The sequence below is a fragment of the Ailuropoda melanoleuca genome, chromosome 1 (assembly GCF_002007445.2).
Source record: "Ailuropoda melanoleuca isolate Jingjing chromosome 1, ASM200744v2, whole genome shotgun sequence".
NCBI lineage: Eukaryota > Metazoa > Chordata > Mammalia > Carnivora > Ursidae > Ailuropoda > Ailuropoda melanoleuca.
The window spans coordinates 5,528,258-5,546,334 of record NC_048218.1 but is presented as its reverse complement, the minus strand read 5'-3'; the positions used below and the strand labels follow the sequence as shown (position 1 = coordinate 5,546,334).

The 18,077-nt window shown below is 45.3% G+C and overlaps 1 long non-coding RNA gene across 1 annotated transcript; it reads left to right on the top strand.

The window, feature by feature from the left end:
* The first annotated feature begins 9,927 nt into the window (after nt 1-9,927).
* Nucleotides 9,928-17,315, top strand: LOC117802364. The gene is made up of 3 exons (XR_004625624.1): nt 9,928-10,181; nt 11,447-11,538; nt 16,508-17,315. It is a non-coding gene; the product is annotated as an uncharacterized LOC117802364 (long non-coding RNA).
* The last annotated feature ends 762 nt before the right edge of the window (nt 17,316-18,077 follow it).

The window sequence follows — 18,077 nt, the reverse complement described above, 5'->3', positions numbered from 1 at the left end:
CCTCAGTGATTCCTAAGTCCCCTGGGGGCACGGTTGGCTAACCGCTCTTTTTAGAAGAATCCAAGGGCCCACACAGTCCTCTGGAGAGTGGGTCTGTGTTTCATCATGAATAAATTGACTCATGCTGCCAAATGGCCCTTAGTCTCTCCCAGGCTGGAGTCCTTTCTGTGTACCAAGCTGCAGCCCCTAAAATGAAGCAGAAACCAAGGGATTATTTGAATCTCCTGATTGGTGTCCTCTGTTTTCTGATAATAAATGCCTAATTCAGGGCGCCTGGGTGACTCAGTCAGTTAAGCATCTGCCTTCAGCTCAGGTCATAGTCCTGGAGTCCTGGGCTTGAGCCCTGCATTGGGCTCCCTGCTCAGCGGGGAGCCTGCTTCTCCCTCTATCCCTCTCCCTCTACTCATGTTCTCTCTCTTTCTGCTCTCTCTCTAATAAATAAATAAATAAATAAATAATCTTTTTAAAAAAACCGCCTAATTGGGAACTGGTGGGGTGGTGATGCCCTACAGTATTTATAAAACTAATTCCAACAAAAGGACTTCCAAAAACATCTTGCTTAATAACAGCAATTTATACAGAATATACGAAATTAATACATATCTTTCCATAATGATGGATAATTTTTATTTTAGTGTATAAATATCAGTATGTTTGCAATAAAAAATCGCGTATCGCTAAACCGTCACAGCTGGCTTACTGCGCTGAAGGTAGCGAATATTGCCGCCCCCAAATATACCGCTTTGGCATAGGGATTATTTTGAACTGAAGACAGAACAGATATAAGAAAAGCTCTCTGCTCTTGCCCAGTTGCCTGAAAGCAGGGTATGCATTTGTGAAGATGTCCCCTCCTGCACTCACTATGAGGAAGGACAGACGTTAATTCCTGGAGACACGTCTGAACATTTACTGGCCCCGAGACCGCCCCAGAAGAATCTATGTAGCAAGCTTTACTAGCTAGTCCTATTTTCCATTGTTTCTCCACATATTTGTCTTCCCAGAATTTGCCACCTCTAGAAGCTCGAGTCCCTTTCCTGTGTCTTATTGCTTCTCTGAGGATGTGTTGTTCTCTCATTAAGATGCTATCAACACCAAGTTCTAACGATCCCTTCGAGTTCCTCGTCACCGGGTACCCGCATGTGTCCATATGTGGCATGTAAGCTTCTGTCTGTTTTTCTCCTGTTAATCTGTTTTTTTGTCAGCCTAATTTGCAGAATTCCAGCCAAGGAATCGAAGATGGGCAGAGGAAAATGTTCCTGTATGGTACCTCCAAACCATCACGGTTAAGGTTGGAGGTCTGGCAGTTCACAGAACAAGCCCTACGGGCTGACACCGGGCAGAGAGCAGTGAGCAGCGTGCTCCTTCACAGACAGACCCATCCTTCTCGCCGGTGCCAAGTTCGTGTTCTTTGATGGTGGGTTTGAATTTCTGAAGTTGTCTAAAATCATTCAGAGTTGAGAACAGAGACCAAAGAGAGCCATGTGCCCTCTCTAGCTCACCCCTCAAGTTAGAGATGGGGCTTAGATCAAACACTGAATGCTGTGTTTCTGGAATCACTTATAAACAAGTCCAGAAAGCTATTCCAACATTGCTTTATATGTTTCAGCATCACCAGACAGCTTCCAGAGACTCCAGGTAGCTACTCAGAGTGTCAAACTCACGTTGATATACAAACACTGTTGGTGGGAATGCAAGCTGGTGCAGCCACTCTGGAAAACAGTACGGAGGTTCCTCAGGACATTGAAAATAGAGCTACCCTACAATCCAACAATTGCATTACTGGGTATTTACCCCAAAGATACAGATGTAGTAAAATGAAGGGGCACCTGCACCCCAATGTTCATAGCAGCAATGTCTACAATAGCCAGACTGTGGAAGGAGCTGAGATGTCCTTCAACAGATGAATGTGATGAGGGAACAGAAGGCAAGCTGAGGACAAAGCAGAAACTGACCCCCCGCCATGGGATGTACGGGACATTCCTCAGTGCTCCTGGCTGCCCTAAAGGACAAAGAAATAGTTACCCTATAGACACCACAATCCTGCAGGGCTTGAGTCTCCCTCAGTTTACAAGTGTCTTTAGCAGTTTACAGGAACAAAGAAAGCATTTCTATCACTAACCTAGCTTCCGGAAGGGAATGTAGATACAATTAAACGTCCTTATAATCTGCAGCCTCCAGAAAGTGCCCAACCATCTTAATGTTAAGTCTTGCTAGAGGGAAAAACAACCTTCACTTGACAATGGCAAGGCCTAGGGTATCCTGTGAATCTTCCTTAACATATGAAAGTATTTTCTCAACCTCCCTTTTCCTTACCTCCCCCAACCCCATAGTATATAATCAGCCACCCCTCACAACCCAGTGCAGCAGCTCTTTCTGCCCACGGGTCCTGTCCCCGTGCTTTCATAAACCACCAATTTTGCACCAAAGATGTCTCAAAATTCTTTCTTGGTCATCAGCTCTGGACTCCACCCCAGTGAACCTCACCGATATCCCACAACCTCATCAAATGGATAAAGAAGATGTGGTCCATATACACAACGGAATATTACTCAGCCAACGGAATATTACTCAGCCATCAGAAAGGATGAATACTGACCATTTACATCAATGTGGATGGAACTGGAGGGGATTATGCTGAGTGAAATAAGTCAGTCAGAGAAAGACAATTATTATATGGTTTCACTCATATTGGAATATAAGAAATAGCACAGAGGATCATAGGGGAAGGAAGGGAAAACTGGGAAGAACTTAGAGAGGGAGACAAACCATGAAAGACTCTAGACTTTGGGAAACAAACTGAGGATTGTGGAAAGGAAGGTGGGTGGGGGAGGGGGAGACAGGGTGATGGGTGTTGAGGAGGGTGCATGATGTGATGAACACTGGGGGTTACACGCAGCTGATAAATCATGGAACACTACATCTGAAACTAATGATGTGCTATATGTTGGCAAATTGAATTTAAATAAAAAAAATTCTGTCATGGTCTCATTATCTGTTAATCATACCTTGTTTTGAAAGTGTGTTTGAAGACCTTGTGAAGACACAATGGGTCATACTCTATTAGAAAAGACTCGAATACTCAGAAGATTGGGGAAAAAGAACATTCAACATCCTTCCCATGAATGACTCCTTGAAATACTTTTATGACTTTAAATCATGGTGTCTCTGTTCTGCCTCTGGCTAGGAAACTTCCAGGCATCTTAGATTAGGTTTTCTGTGCTTCCGATGCAAGCATATCATTGGGGAGCTAAATTACATTTAGCAGCTGCATTTTTATTTTGATGATACATAGTTGATTGACTTTGCACTCAATTTAATAGAGTAATCATCTTGCTCCCAAGTGGCTATGACACGCTCAGTGCCTGAGGCCACGAGCCAGAATCTAGATCTGGTATAAGAAAGTCATCAAGCTTTTTAACAGAGAAAAGAGAAGAGATTCTTTGCTCCACACCCTCCAGCCCTATCAGCTGTTTTGAACTCATTTTCACTGAGATTCCAAAATTAACGAGTTGTCTTTTCAAAAACAGTAATACCAGTTTGTACAAACCGATGAATCCTGAGTGGACAAAATAGGTGTGTGTTTTGTGTTTTGTAGCAGGCAAGGCATGGGCTGCAACATTACAATGCTGCATGCCTAGTTTCGTCTTCCGTTTCAAAATACACACAAACACATACATGGCAAATTGCGGTGAAAAATTTGAGAATATCTAATTCCACAGTGCTGGGATTGGATTACAGTGGATATAACAGTTCTGCCTAGACTTACCATTTACAGCCCACATTTTGTGTTTTCTTTAATTTTCAAAACAATCACCAGAGGGGAAGAAACTCACCAGAGACGAGAATGTGACCAGGCTGGGCTTGAGAATCGGTCTTTCCCTCAGGTCATCCACCTGCTTCATGATAAGGGTATTTCTACAACTCAGGTACTGGACAGATCCCTGCACAATACTGGTACAGGAAAAGCCTTCTTATGAGAAACGCACAAGTGAAATACTTCCATTTTGGTGATCCCCTGGTCTAATAACATCATAAATCCAGAGGCAAGCACGAGCATCTGGGCTTTTGGAATATGCTCGTGCCTTTGAAGGTTGACATCAAAGTAAGAGCCCACAATGGACAAGCTACTACATATGATTACAGCATTTGAGGGCTCCCTGTGAATCTGTGGACTCCAGACTAAAAAACACTGTGACTTATGACAAATATATATATTTTTAACTTTCCTGAGTGAAGATACAGACTTACACCTGAGTATGCAAGCCGCTGCAGAGAGCATGAGTCTCAGTCCTCACACCCAAGCATGGAAACAATGCAGCCTCGTTTCCATATGTCTATCCTAAGCCCGTGTAGATGATGGAAGCAGAGAGTTCTAGTTCATTAAACACAATCCCCGCCAGGTCAGGGTTTCCTCTGGTGATTCAGGGTCTTCTCTTCTCCCCAGAGTGGTGAGCCTGTTTCAAGGGTGGTAGGTTTAGGAAGTGCCACAGGCTGGGTGGAAAGGGGTGGAAAGGGGCATCGTGGTTTTGGATGTCATGGTCCACTCTCGTGAGCATCTGAGATCTCCACGTTCCGTATGATTAGGGGTCACTGCTCCGCCCAGATCTTTCTACATGGAGCCCCTGGCAGGTGTTTTTTTCCTCTGCTTTAGTATCAACTGAGTGATTCTCAGCAAGGACTGTGTGATGGCTCAGAGATGCCCAGATAGCTAGCTGCTGGTAAAACATTATTTCTGGGTGTGTCCGTGAAGGTGTTTCCAGAAGAGACTCACATTTGAGTCAGTAGACTGAGTAAAAAGACCTGCCCTCTCTAAGGTGGGGGGCACCACACAAGCCACTGACAGCCCAAATAGAACAAATGGAACACAAGACGAATTCTGTCTCTTTTGGGGGCATTTTCTCCCGTCCTCAGACATCAGCTCTCCTGGCTCTGTGCCCCTTGGACTCTGGGATTTCTACCAGTGACCCCTGCCCCATCTGGTTCAGACTTGGACTGAATTATTCTACCTACTTTCTTGGCTTCCCGGCTTGCAGACAACAGGTTCTGGGACTTTTTAGCCTCCATAACCCCATGAGCCAATTCTCATAATAAATCTCTTCTTATATATCTCTCTATTTACCCTGTTCTCTGGAGAACCCTGGCTACTACATCTGATGCAGGGGTTTGTGGGCCTAGCCCAATGGTCACTTCTCCTGCAACGAACTACCTGGGATGGGCAAAAAGCTACAGATGTTGGTCCTCAGCTAAGAAGCAAGGCACAGGACACCTCAGCTCCTGGGTCCCCAAACTTCTCCAGGTGGGGAGGGGGCATTTGTTATTCTCCCTTGTATAGTTCAGTGTTCTTCAAAGAAACAGAACCGATAAGATCTTCCATAGATAGATGGGTGAATAGATGATAGATAGATAGAAATTTATTTTAAGAAATTGGTTCATGTCATTGTATAATTATGAGCACTACCAAGTCTGAAATCTATAGGTCAGGCCAACAGACTAGAAATTCAGGTGTGTTGATGTCACAGTACTGAGTTCAAGGTGCATGGGGCAGCAGGCTGAAATCTCAGGCAGGATTCCTATGCTGCAGTCTCAAGTTGGATTTACTTCCTCTTTGGGAAAACCCAACATGTGCTTGGAAGGCCTTCAACTGATTAGATGAGGCCCACCCACATTCAAATCTGCTTTATTCAAAGTCCACTAAAATGTCACTCATATCTACAAAATATCTTCACAGCAACATCTAGGCTGGTGTTTGACCACAGAACTGGGCACCATGGCCCAGCCAAGTTCACACTTAACATTAACTGTCACATCCCTCCCTGCATGACTTGGCTGCATAGGACAGACCAGCCTGGGTCTAAAGTGTCTTCTCAGGACACCCACTGATCTTGAACTATCAGGCATCCTTTCTTGTGTCCCTTCATTCCAGCCTGGGGACATTAAAAACTTCCACAGGGCAGGAAAAACCGGCTCTCACCTTATCTCATGTTCTTCCAAATCTGTTGTTCATGATGTAAAATGCACTTCCTTGGGTCCTTCAGGATTCTGGTCTCTGTCACTCAGATGGCTTTTCGTGTCAACTACAGTCTCTTCAGTGACTTGCGAAGGTTGTTTTTAGACTCAAAAACTGAGTTGATGCCCTGGTTCTGCTGTGTCATCGCAGCAGGAAGGGATCACACAAAGGTCTCTGTGATGTCACAGCTGCCGCCTGGCGCGGGGGGAGCAGCACAGGCACAAGCAGAGTGTGCGGGGGTGGGAACACCGGAGCCCGGCCGTCAGTTCGGCCGCGGCTGCGTTTCTACCGCCTCGGCCCGCTGGCCCGCGCGTGTTGATGAGATCGCTTGTGTGCGATGCGCGCCCGGCCCGGGGCCCTCTATGCGGCCGCCTCTGCAGGTTATCCATCACGCACCTACCCCGCAGTTAGATTCCACGGAAAAGCAGCTGAGTGGAATGGAGAGAAGCTTCCAATTTTTCCTCATTCCTGATGACCGTCCAAGCCAGGCCAGGGAGCGGAGCAAGGATACGTGTCTTCGGAAGAGAACTGGGATCACTGCGTCCTCTGCGGTCGGTGCTGTTCTTCCAAGTAGCTGAACGTTTCCACAACCACGGAGACCCAGGGCTTCATGAATTTGCTCCTCTCTCCACAAAGCCCTTTCCTGTGGTTAGAGTACAAGGTCAAACCCATCTGTGTGGTCACTCAGGTCAATTATTAAAATTGCAGGTTGGGAAGTAAGACTTTTGAAGCACAGACATGGAAGGAAGGTCCAACCGCATCAGTTATAGCTAATCCTCCGTGTCCTTGAGCGCGTTACTAGTTTGTTGCAGAGAAAGCTGGCTCCGTGAAATATGGCATGTCCTTTAATTGCTGATGAAGACCTACATAAATCTAAGGCTGTATGTCTTTGTTCATACGACCTTGTAGAACGAGCACACAGGGGGCTGTCCGTGGTATTTGTGCAGCAAACTAATAAATACATGTTAGTAATGTAGACGCTGATAGAAAATGTAAACTAGTCACTGGCCCAGATATTACCACATCTATTTCCATTTTGAGGGCCTTTTTGTTAGTGAAATAACCGTCAAGACCTCTAGAGTGAACCAGAGAGGAATTCACTGGAAGCTTCCAGAACTGAAGGGAAGCCTGGAGAATCCAGCTCAGAGAAGGACAGGGATTAGGTTGACTCAGCAGCAGCGCTGGAGTCCAGGGGCGGCCAGTCTGGACGTCAGTGTTGATGCTGTCAGCACTCCTGGATACCTAATGCCAGTCCTGATGTGTGCGGGGGGCAGAGGCTGCCCTGGACACCTGTCTCTGTGTGGCAGCCACTGTGAGCAATTTTCTTCTCCATCCCAGCAGATCTCTTGGATGCAGCGGCTCAGGCAGGAGCTTCTTGCTGGTCTAGTGGAGGTCACGAGCCCACTTAGTAGCAGTCAGTGTGACACGCCCGGCATTGCTGTCCACCAAGATCCACATAACGTGGGGATTCCCTCCCAAAGAGGACTGTCATCAGAATCCTGGTGAGCAAAACCCCCAATGTTGCTCAGTGCTGTGTTGCAACTGACTCATGAGCCCCCGTAGTCTTACAGGAATGAAATCAGCGTAACACCAAGGAAAGCAACATTACGTTTATATGGAGCCACTTAGCACAGATTCGGGCTCCTGATAGACATTGTTTATTATGTTTTTTATTATTCATCATTATTAGCAGTAGGGATTTGCCCGGATTTTTGAAATAGTAGGTAATAACTAAGGGTCCCTGGGCTGGCTGTCGGTGAAATTGTGCAGCAGGGGAATTTTGTCTCAGACACCCCCCTCCCTGCATTTTCAGCTCTCTCCCATCTGCCTCCTTCCCATCCCCACTCTCTTTCCACGCTGTCTGATCCTTTTTCTCCATGACATAGGGCCTTGTTCTTTGCTGGTGGTCCACTAAGGTTTGTTAAAGTACTTTACACGAAGAAGGGCTTAAATGCAGAGTTATTTGAATTTATTCCATGAGCTTGAGAAGATCTTAAAGTTTGCAAGGCCCAGTGAATGCATCTTTAATGGTGACACTTACTGTCCCAGGAATAACCAGCATTCAGTAAGTAAGCACACGTTACAGGAACACCTGTTGGGCTGGAGCAAAATACTTTGAATGCGCTGTCTCCTCCTGCGCGTGGAATTGTCACAATCTTTGAGATAGCTATTACTATTATTATTCCCTTGATTTTCAGATGGGAAAACCGAGGCTTAGAGTCAAGGCTTGAGCCCACTTTTGACCAATGCATGGCTCACATTGAGGGCTGTAGATCAAAGTACCCCACCTTCCGTCTAATAACACCTTCTCCCAGCGCTGGTTCCTGATGCCGCTGCCCACTGAAATGATCAGGAAAATGACTTGAGGAGCATGGAGGAGTCCTGTGTTCGTCAGGGATCTCCAGGGAAACAGAAGCATTAGGATATGTCGATAATTGGCTCATGTCATCATGGAGGCTGATGAGTCTGCAGTCAGCCAGCTGGGCACCCAGGAGAGCTGATGGTGGAGCTCTACTCCACGTCCAAGTCTGAAGGCAGAAGACCGGTGTCCCAGCTGTAGTCAGGCAGAGAGAGAAGCTCTCTCATGTAGTCCTTTTGTTCAATTCAGGACTTTAACTGGTTGGACCAGACCCACCCACATGGACAAAGACAATGGACTATACTCAGTCTGCGGATTCAAGTTTTGATTTCATCCAGAAGCATCCTTACAGACACACCCTGAATAACGTTTGACCAAATACTGGACATTCGTGCCCCAGTCAAGTTGACCCATAAAATTAGCCATCATGGGGCACCTGGGTGGCTCAGTCCATTAAGCATCTGTTTTCAGCTCAGGTCACGATCCCAGGGTTCTGGGATGGAGCCCCACGTCCGGCTCGTTGCTCAGTGGGGAGCCAGCTTCTCCCTGTCCCCCTGCATCTCCCCCTGCTTGTGCTCACTCGCTCCCTCTCTCTGTCAAATAAATAAATAAATAAATAAATAAATAAATAAATAAATAAATAAAATCTTTTTAAAAATTAGCCATCACAGTCCTAATCTTCTAAAGTGTTTTGAGTTCCCTAAGGCCAAGAACTAATTTTTGCTCTTTTTTTTGAAATTTTTTGTTACCTGTGAATATTCAGTGCTCAGCTAGTGAAGCTGAGTGAATAAATCATTGCCAGACCTTAGTTTCAGTGCATGGTGGCAGGTCGGGGTGCACAATCCCAAGGGCTATAATGAGGGATCGAGTGCCCAGTGAGCCCAAGGCATGGGAGCTGGAAGGGCCTGGTTTCAAGTCTCGTGTCTGCAAATAAGCGAGTGATTCAAGGTCTCCAAGTCAGCAGATCGGAGAGGACAACATCTGCTTCCTGGTGCTGCCGTGAAGATTGGAGAGAAGGCAGGGGACCCACTGGGCATGTAGTGGGCCCACCCTAAGCGAGTGCCATTACATTAAGAGAGGAGGAAAACGAAATCAATTTTCTTGGCAAGGATCAAAGATGGCAGCTCTCTGCTGGCTGTGCCCAAAGCAGTTTAGGGAGCCAGTCCTCCCCAAGCCGGCATCCATCAACCGGCCAGTTAAAGATTTTCTCACAATCTCTTCCAGGACTGCTTTATTTAAAACACACCCAGCATGTCTCCTTTTAAAAGATAAATCACTGAAAATGTGACCTTTGCGTTCTAAAGCAGCTTTTATCTAGTGCAAACAAAATCTCTGAAATGCTGAGAAGCCTTTTAAGTGAGGATGTTTGCTGGAGGGCATAGCCAGGGTAGATGACCTTTTAATTGATGGTTATACTGAGCTCTCAGAAAGCAGGTTCAAAGTTAATTTGTCGAACACTGTTTCTTTAAGGAGTTGAGAGCCATGACTACTTTCTTTCTAATGACAGCATAAGGGTTTTTCTTTTTTAGCACAGTATTTGCTTCCTCTTTCAACATCCGCCCCCTTCCCCAGCGCATCTGGGGCTTTGACACAGAAGTTCACTTTCTGTGGATCAGGGCCTCTGTTGAGAGAACTCAGGAAACAGTAGCCTCCAAGACTCACAAAGACTTACCAAGTGTTTCCAAAGATCTAGAAGGATAAATGTTGGGTGTGATGTTGCAAGTCATTGAAAATCCACTTTGGAGTTACGGTGTGCTTGAGACTTTCTGCCGATTCTGTCGAATGCCCCTTGCTGTGTCTTCATGGAGCACAATGGTAAGTTATGGCTGTTAGTGGGAATGCTTGCCCCTGGGAGGAGTGGGTCTACGTACTTGCTTGGACTTGAAATAGCCTTTAACTCCCTTACGTTACTTGGTCGAGCCACCCCTTTCAAGTTGATATGCTTTCATTTTGCAAATGCCCCTTCTGCTCTGGACTTTCCTGGGCACCACGGCTCTCCTCAGCCACACCTGTGAGCTGATTCCCAAATATCTCTTCTGATGGGGTAACTTCTATTCCTTTAAGTCACCAATATCTTTGCAAAGATTCGGATTTGCTTAATTAGGTAGCATGTGCTTAAAAAGTAATCCAACAGAATATTTGGCTGTGTGGATTTCTAGAATGTTCCATGTACTCACGAGTTTGTTATCTATTCCCATTTTCTGAGAGTCCTGGTTTGTCTTGAATACAGCAAGGTCATGAATACAGATGGCCTGAGGTTTGGCCAGCAATCCCATGTCTGTCCGAAGGGTAAATCCTAAAATCTTTGCCATACAGGCCCCCTATAGCCTGGAGCCAAACCTTTAATAAACCACAGACCACATCCACTTCTCCTGGGAGAGGGCCAGCTTCTCTTCAGCCCCATATCTCCCTCCCCTTGGGCTGACCCACCGAGTCAGGATACACAAACACTCTTGGTACCCCTGCACCTCCCCCAAAGTGCTTCTGCTCTAGAAGGCCATTCCCAAGGGTTCTGCCACCATTTGAAAGCATGCACAATCAACTTCAGATGGAAGGAAACTGCTGCAGCCCAGCGTACTTTTGGCTCAGGGTAGCTAAGAGCCATGGAATCCTGATTTATTTTTCATTTTTTGCCAGCAGCACATAACTGCCTCTTTAAATTATTTCAGCTAACTTCCACTGATGGTCTGCGGATAAAGCAAAGTGCCAGTTGCATTGGATTTGTGGGGTGGTTGTTTTCACATACGAGACGCATGTCCTAAGTAGATCTGTGCTCCAGAGCGTCTAATTAGGAAAACCCAATGACAGCCTCGGTAAACATCTCCCAGGGAGCTCGCAGCTGGGCTCTGTGCATCAATTGCAAATTAAAGATTCATAGATTTTGTGAGTCATTAGAAACTATGTAACAATCATAAGGCACATTCAGCTCTTGGGGAAAATAGAAGGAACTGTTACGGATTTAAAAGTCACTTTTCAATGAAAAGTCATTTTTCGTTGTCACGGTGTGTGTGTGTGTGTGTGTGTGTGTGTGTGTGTGTGTGTGATGCAGAAATGGTCAGTGGCTGACCTTTGCTTCACAGGCCTCCTGTCTTGGCCTCCAGCAAGCAGGCCCCTGGCCTCCACCCTGTACTCTGTGTCTCCCTTAAAGGCATCTACCTGGGATTTCATGGCTGTAAGTTCTTGTTATTTTGCTGGCTATCATGTTTGGAAAACTAATATCCACTAAGCTTTTTAGCATTTTAAATGAACACATTTTAATACGAAGCTTCTGAAAACTGAAAAACTTTTAAGACACACAAACAAACTGAGGGCTTCAGAGGGGAGAGGGGTGCGGGACTGGGATAAGCCGGTGATGGGTATTAAGGAGGGCACATATTGCGTGGTGCACTGGGTGTTATACGCAAACAATGAATCATGGAACTTTACGTCAAAAACTAAGGGTATACTGTATGGTGACTAACATAACCTAATAAAAAATTATTATAAAAAAAAAAGACACGCAAGGGTTCATGCCCAATGATGTCATGTAGGTTCCTGAAGAGTTGATGGAAAGACGGTGGTCAGAGGTGTCTTCTGCTCACTCCATCTGTTAGTGTCCTGGGGCTGCCAGAACAAAGGGCCCCCAGCTGGGTGGCTTACAACAGCAACAATGTATCCTCTGGGTTCCGGAGAAGAAGTCCAAAGTCAAGGTGTCAGCACAGCCATGCTCCCTGAGACACTCCCTTGGACGCGCCTTCCACGTCTCCTCTGGCTCCTGGTGGCCCCAAGTGTTCCTTGGCTTGTGGCTGCATCCCTCCAGTTTCTGTGTCTATGGCCACAAAGAGTCACATACATTTTATTAGTCCACACATTGGCCATAAAAGAGAGGGCAAATTCTTTGTATTGGGCCAGAGGGGAGAGTACACCCATGCTTATGCTCTCACTGCCTCAGAGACCCCTTTCCTTGGTCTTTCTCCCCACCCTCCCTGGACAGGCTCTTCCTGGAACAACATAGCCAGATGGCATCAGTCAAAAGAAATATGACAAGAAATCAGTGGTTATGGCCTGACAGCCCACTTGGGAAATCTGTGCCCCTTCTCCAGGGGTTTCCGAGTTTAATGTTTCTTAGTCTTTCTATGTTCTGAACTCTCTGGCAGTCAGTGACTTTCCTTCGAGACTGCTGCAGCACGGAGATTCTCTGGCAGAAGTCATCTTCTGGAGCTATAAAAATCTTGGCAGAATCCAAGAAACTCACTGGTGCTCCCAGTACATCTCTAGGTGGTCACTCTGCTGAATCACAGGAGACAAACAATTTGGTCCAAGCTCCACTGACCGCTGTCACAAAGTTGGGATTTATTATAGAGTTCAGAAGTCAAACAATCTTGGGAAGTCAGGGAGAAAGCAAATTCCCAGCTCTTCAGCAGAACTACTCTGGTAAATGGATACAGTCCTATCTCTCATTGTGAGCTCAAAAGACTAACTTCGGAGATCTAGAAGTTTCTGTTGTTGATGCTACTTAAAAGTGGCTGGTTCCAAAATCCTCAAGTGTTCTGTTTGTAGAACAAATGAGGTTTTAATGGCCTGGAGTGCCGTTTGAATATTCATGCTAATAGGTATTTTCCATTTAGGAAATAAGTAACCAAGAATTAATTTCAACGGCTGGCAGTTGTTAAAGGCAACTAATTTACACTGATTCTTGACTAGAAGAAGCAAATTGCCACATCCATTAAGGAAATTAAAAGCCATTCTTTTTTCTTTCACCTGCAGCAGCCCGAGGGTACCCTGCATGCGCTGAGCGTCCACATGTCTCCCAAATGTGTTTCCCAGTTTTATTCCGACCATTAAGTGCTCTGTTCTCCATTTACTGCTATTCAGTTAACAAGAGAGGAACCCAATATGAAAACCTAGATTAGGTCTGAAGAGTCCAATACTTACGGCACCTTGTTAGGTCCTTTGAAGAAGAATGAGACCTTGCAGATGGCCGGTAAATCTTGTAGGTCATGGTTGTGCAGATCAGAACTCTGGTCGCTGCTCCCAGTGAGGTATGTAGATTTCAAAACTGTGTGGAACTGATGGGATGAGGAGCTTGGATACTTTTGTCATAATCGGACCAGCCAAAAAGAAAGCGTTCTCAAGAAAGAACAGGATGGTCTATTTATTTTCCAGCCTTCAATCAGGACCATAAGAATCATTCTCGACCTACCAGCCTTTTCTCAAAATCAACATGTTAGGTGTCAGAACCTCTGCTTATACAACTTATCTGAAAATAGTGATTTTTTTTGTTTTTTGAGCATCATTCCTTGAGGGTTCCCTGCTTTCTGTTTTTCTTTTTAACCAAGATTTACAGTCTTTTTTTTTTTTAAAGATTTTATTTATTTATTTGACAGAGATAGAGACAGCCAGAGAGAGAGGGAACACAAGCAGGGGGAGTGGGAGAGGAAGAAGCAGGCTCACAGCGGAGGAGCCTGATGTGGGGCTCGATCCCATAACACTGGGATCACGCCCTGAGCCGAAGGCAGACGCTTAACCACTGTGCCACCCAGGCGCCCCAAGATTTACAGTCTTAAATAAGACCACCTGGACAGTCTACCTGGCTCTTAGATCTGGTTCTGCCACTAACTACTCTGGTGAACTGTTGAAAATCCTCTAATCATGCCGAGCCTCAGTGTCCTCGTATCTGCGGCACAGACGTTAGACCCGACGATTTTCAGGGTTTGTTTCTATTTATTTATTTATTAAAGATTTATTTATTTATTTAGAGAGAGAGAGCACGGAGAGGAGGTGCAGAGGGAGAGGAAAAGAGAGAATCCTAAGTAGACTCCACACTGATCATAGAGCCTGATGTTTGATCTCATGACCCTGAGATCATGACCTGAGCTGAAACCAAGAATTGGACTCCTCTCTTACACTGTTGGTAGGAATGCAAGTTGGTACAGCCACTTTGGACAAGAGTGTGGAGGTCCCTTAAAAAGTTAAAAATTGAGCTACCTTATGATCCAGCCATTGCACTACTGGGTATTTACCCCAAAGATACAGACGTAGTGAAGAGAAGGGCCATATGCACCCCAATGTTCATAGCAGCATTGTCCACAATAGCTAAATTGTGGAAGGAGCCGAGATGCCCTTCAACAGATGATTGGATTAAGAAGATGTGGTCCATATATACGATGGAATATTACTCAGCCATCAAAAAGAACAATTTCACAACATTTGCAGCAACATGGATGGGACTGGAGGAGATAATGCTAAGTGAAATAAGTCAAGCAGAGAAAGACAATTACCATAAGGTTTCACTCATCTATGGAACATAAGAAGCAGGAAAATCGGTAGGAGAAGAAAGGGATAAAGAAAGGGGGGGTAAACAGAAGGGGGGATGAACCATGAGAGACTGTGGACTCTGGGAAACAAACTGAGGGCTTCAGGAGGGGAGGGGCATGGGGGAATGGGATAGGCTGGTGATGGGTATTAAGGAGGGCACGTATTGCATGGTGCACTGGGTATTATACACAAGTAATGAATCATGGAACTTTACATCAAAATCTAGGGATGTACTGTATGGTGACTTAACATAACATAATAAAAATTATCATAAAAAAGGAATAGAATATACACTTGATCACAGAAATTTCCCCCAGTCGTCTTCCCTATGTCAAATTCTGTTATATGGAGAGCCATCTCTTCCCACTTTGCCTATAAACACACAACTTTGGGATAAGTACACACAAATTTCTCCAAAATGTTTGAACCGTTTTTACTCACTGCACTTCTAACACCCAATCTGCGAGGTTTTCTGCACCAAGCAATTACATTTTCTGAGAAAGCCAGCCCGGTGTCCTCAATTCAATTCAGTTCTGACACGAACTATCCAGAGTTAGGGTCAGACCCCACAGCTAAGGGCTCAGTCCCACAGACTGCCCCTATTTCAGACATCAATCCCAACTCCAGGCCACCTGTACTTCTGACTGACCAGCTGTAAATCTGGGTTCCTGTGAGCCTCAACTTAGATCACAAAGCTCAGGAAACCACTTCACTTTCATTTATTAGTTTATTATAAAGGATACAACTTGGGAAAAGCCAAAAGGAAGCCATGCACAGGGCCAGGAATGGGAAGCTTGTGTGAAGCTTCTAGGCCTTTTCCAGCATTGCCGTTCCCTGAGCACCTTGACGTGGATGTGCTCACTCACCCAGAAGCTCATGATCTTGTTCCTGAGTTCTCACAGAGCTTAATGTCCAACCCCGTAACCCCTTTCCTGGAAGTCTATGTGCGGGACTGCAAGTTCCAGCCTTCATATCACTTGGTCTTCCTGGTGACCAGCCCCTCACAGGCTATCGAGGGGCCCCGACCTAAGTCACCTCTTTAGCATAAATTCTTTTTTTTTTTTTAAAGATTTTATTTATTTATTTGACAGAGATAGAGACAGCCAGAGAGAGAGAGGGAGGGAACACAAGCAGGGGGAGTGGGAGAGGAAGAAGCAGGCTCACAGCGGAGGAGCCTGATGTGGGGCTCGATCCTATAATGCCGGGATCACTCCCTGAGCTGAAGGCAGATGCCTAACCGCTGTGCCACCCAGGTGCCCCTAGCATAAATTCTGATATGATCAAAAGGGCCTTGTTATGAATGAAAAAAGCTTCTCTTTTTATTTCAGGAAATTCCAAGTGTTTTGGGAACCCTGTGCCAAGAATGGGGGCAAAGACTAAATATATTTCTTATTGCACTCTCCATACACTTCTTGGCTGCAAAGTTGGGGGTTCCTATAATCCCATCCCTTTCTGTTTCAATAATTTGCTAGAATGACTTACAGAACTCAGGAAAACACTTTTCTTACAATTACTAATTTGCTATGAAGGATACCACTCAGAAATAGCCAAATGGAAGAGAGGCATAGAGCAAGGTATGGGGGTGGGGCGCATGAAGCATCCATGTCCTTTCTTGGCATCTTACTTTTTCAGTACCTTGATGTGTTCCTCAACTTAGAAGTTCTCTGAAACCCATTGTTTAGGAGATTTTATGAAGGTTTTCTTACATAAGCATGATTGATGATGTCATTGGCTATTGGTGATGGAACTCAAACTCCAGACCCTTTCCCTTCTCTTAAGGTAGGAGTGGGATGGGCCTGAAAGTTCCAGCCCTCTAATCATGTCTTTGTCTTTCTGCTATACAGACCTGGAGCTGTCGGGGGTCCTTCAACCACAAGTCATCTCCAAAGCACACAAAAGACACTCTTATCGCTTGGGAGATTCCAAGGTTTCAGAGGCTGTATGCCTGAACTGGAGACGAAGACCAAATATTTATGTTTGATTACATCACAGCCCTCATATTAATTATGAGAAGACCTCTTCCTATTGCATAGACGAAGATCAGTGAAATAATGAGTTGCATTTAGGTTCTAGTTCATGACTGTATCTTCTCTCTGAAATGTTTGTGTTGTGCGTATAACCATTGTTCACTGCTATATCTTACTGTCTGCATGTGGCAGGTGCTGAACAAATATTTATTGAATGTGTAAGTAAATGAACGAATATGGTTTTCATGTAAGCCATGTGCTGTCGGGCACAAAATATTACAGAGTAATGCCCTGATCCGCCATTCCTGGGGAGGGAGAGAAGATGATTCTGACGTAATGACACAGAAATACATCCATTTTCATCTTACATCCTAGAAGTAGGTACCTCTTTCCATGGAACAGTGTTTACAGAATGCCCTCCAGTGCCACCCAGGATAATGGTGCCAGGGCCAGTGGCGCTTCCAGAGATACTGCAGAGATCATCCCATCAGAGAGCTTTGTTTTCATTCATCGTTCCTATTTCCTAATAAAAAAGGCAGCCTGGATTTTGTACAGCAAAGAATAGCATTTCATAAGATTTGGTTGATGAGACTCAGAACTTAACTATCACTCTTCCACTTAATTGATTTTTAAAAAATATTTTATTTATCCAATTATGAGAGAGAGAGAGAGCGAGCGTGCACAAGCAGGGGGAGGGGCAGATAAAGGGAGAGGGAGAAGTAGGCTCCTGGCTGAGCAAAGAGCCCGACGTGGGGCTCGATCCCTGGACCCTGAGATCATGACCTGACCCGAAGGCAGACGCTTCACCCACTGAGCCACCCAGGCACCACTCCACTTAGTAGGTATTTTTTTTTTAAATGTGTCTTTGTGTCAGGGACTATGTTGTATTCTGGGCATGAAAACATGATTAAGATAGGGTTCCTTTCTCAAGGTGGGATGAACACACCGTTGTTTAAAGTGTCACGACACAAATGTCCACACTATATTGTGGGAGTTTATCCTAAACTTCAGATTGAGATTTGGGGCCTAAATGGTCTTGTACTGAGTCATCACTGTCTGTGACTCTCAACACCACGTCCCCCTGCCAGTGACGGTGCAGTAGATCCGCCAAGAGAGACCAGCCACCGTCTTCAGACTTTCTGCGAGTTTTAACGCAATGCTTACCAGGATGGGTCATGGGAAAATTTCTAATTAACAATGGTACTTCCTTTCATCACTAAATGATCCTTAACAACTTCACTGAATAAAACATCGAAGAGAAAGAAGGGGGCGTGCCTTTGGAAACTCCCTAATTTCCCCATAAGAACACACAGAGCATCCAGGGCAACCAAACTAAAAACCCATGGGCACCAACTACGGTAAAACTCGGTGGGAAAAAAGCCCTACAAATTCTAACATCTAAGTGAGTCTGAAGTCCATGTCCACAGGTGTAGTCACCCCACGCCTT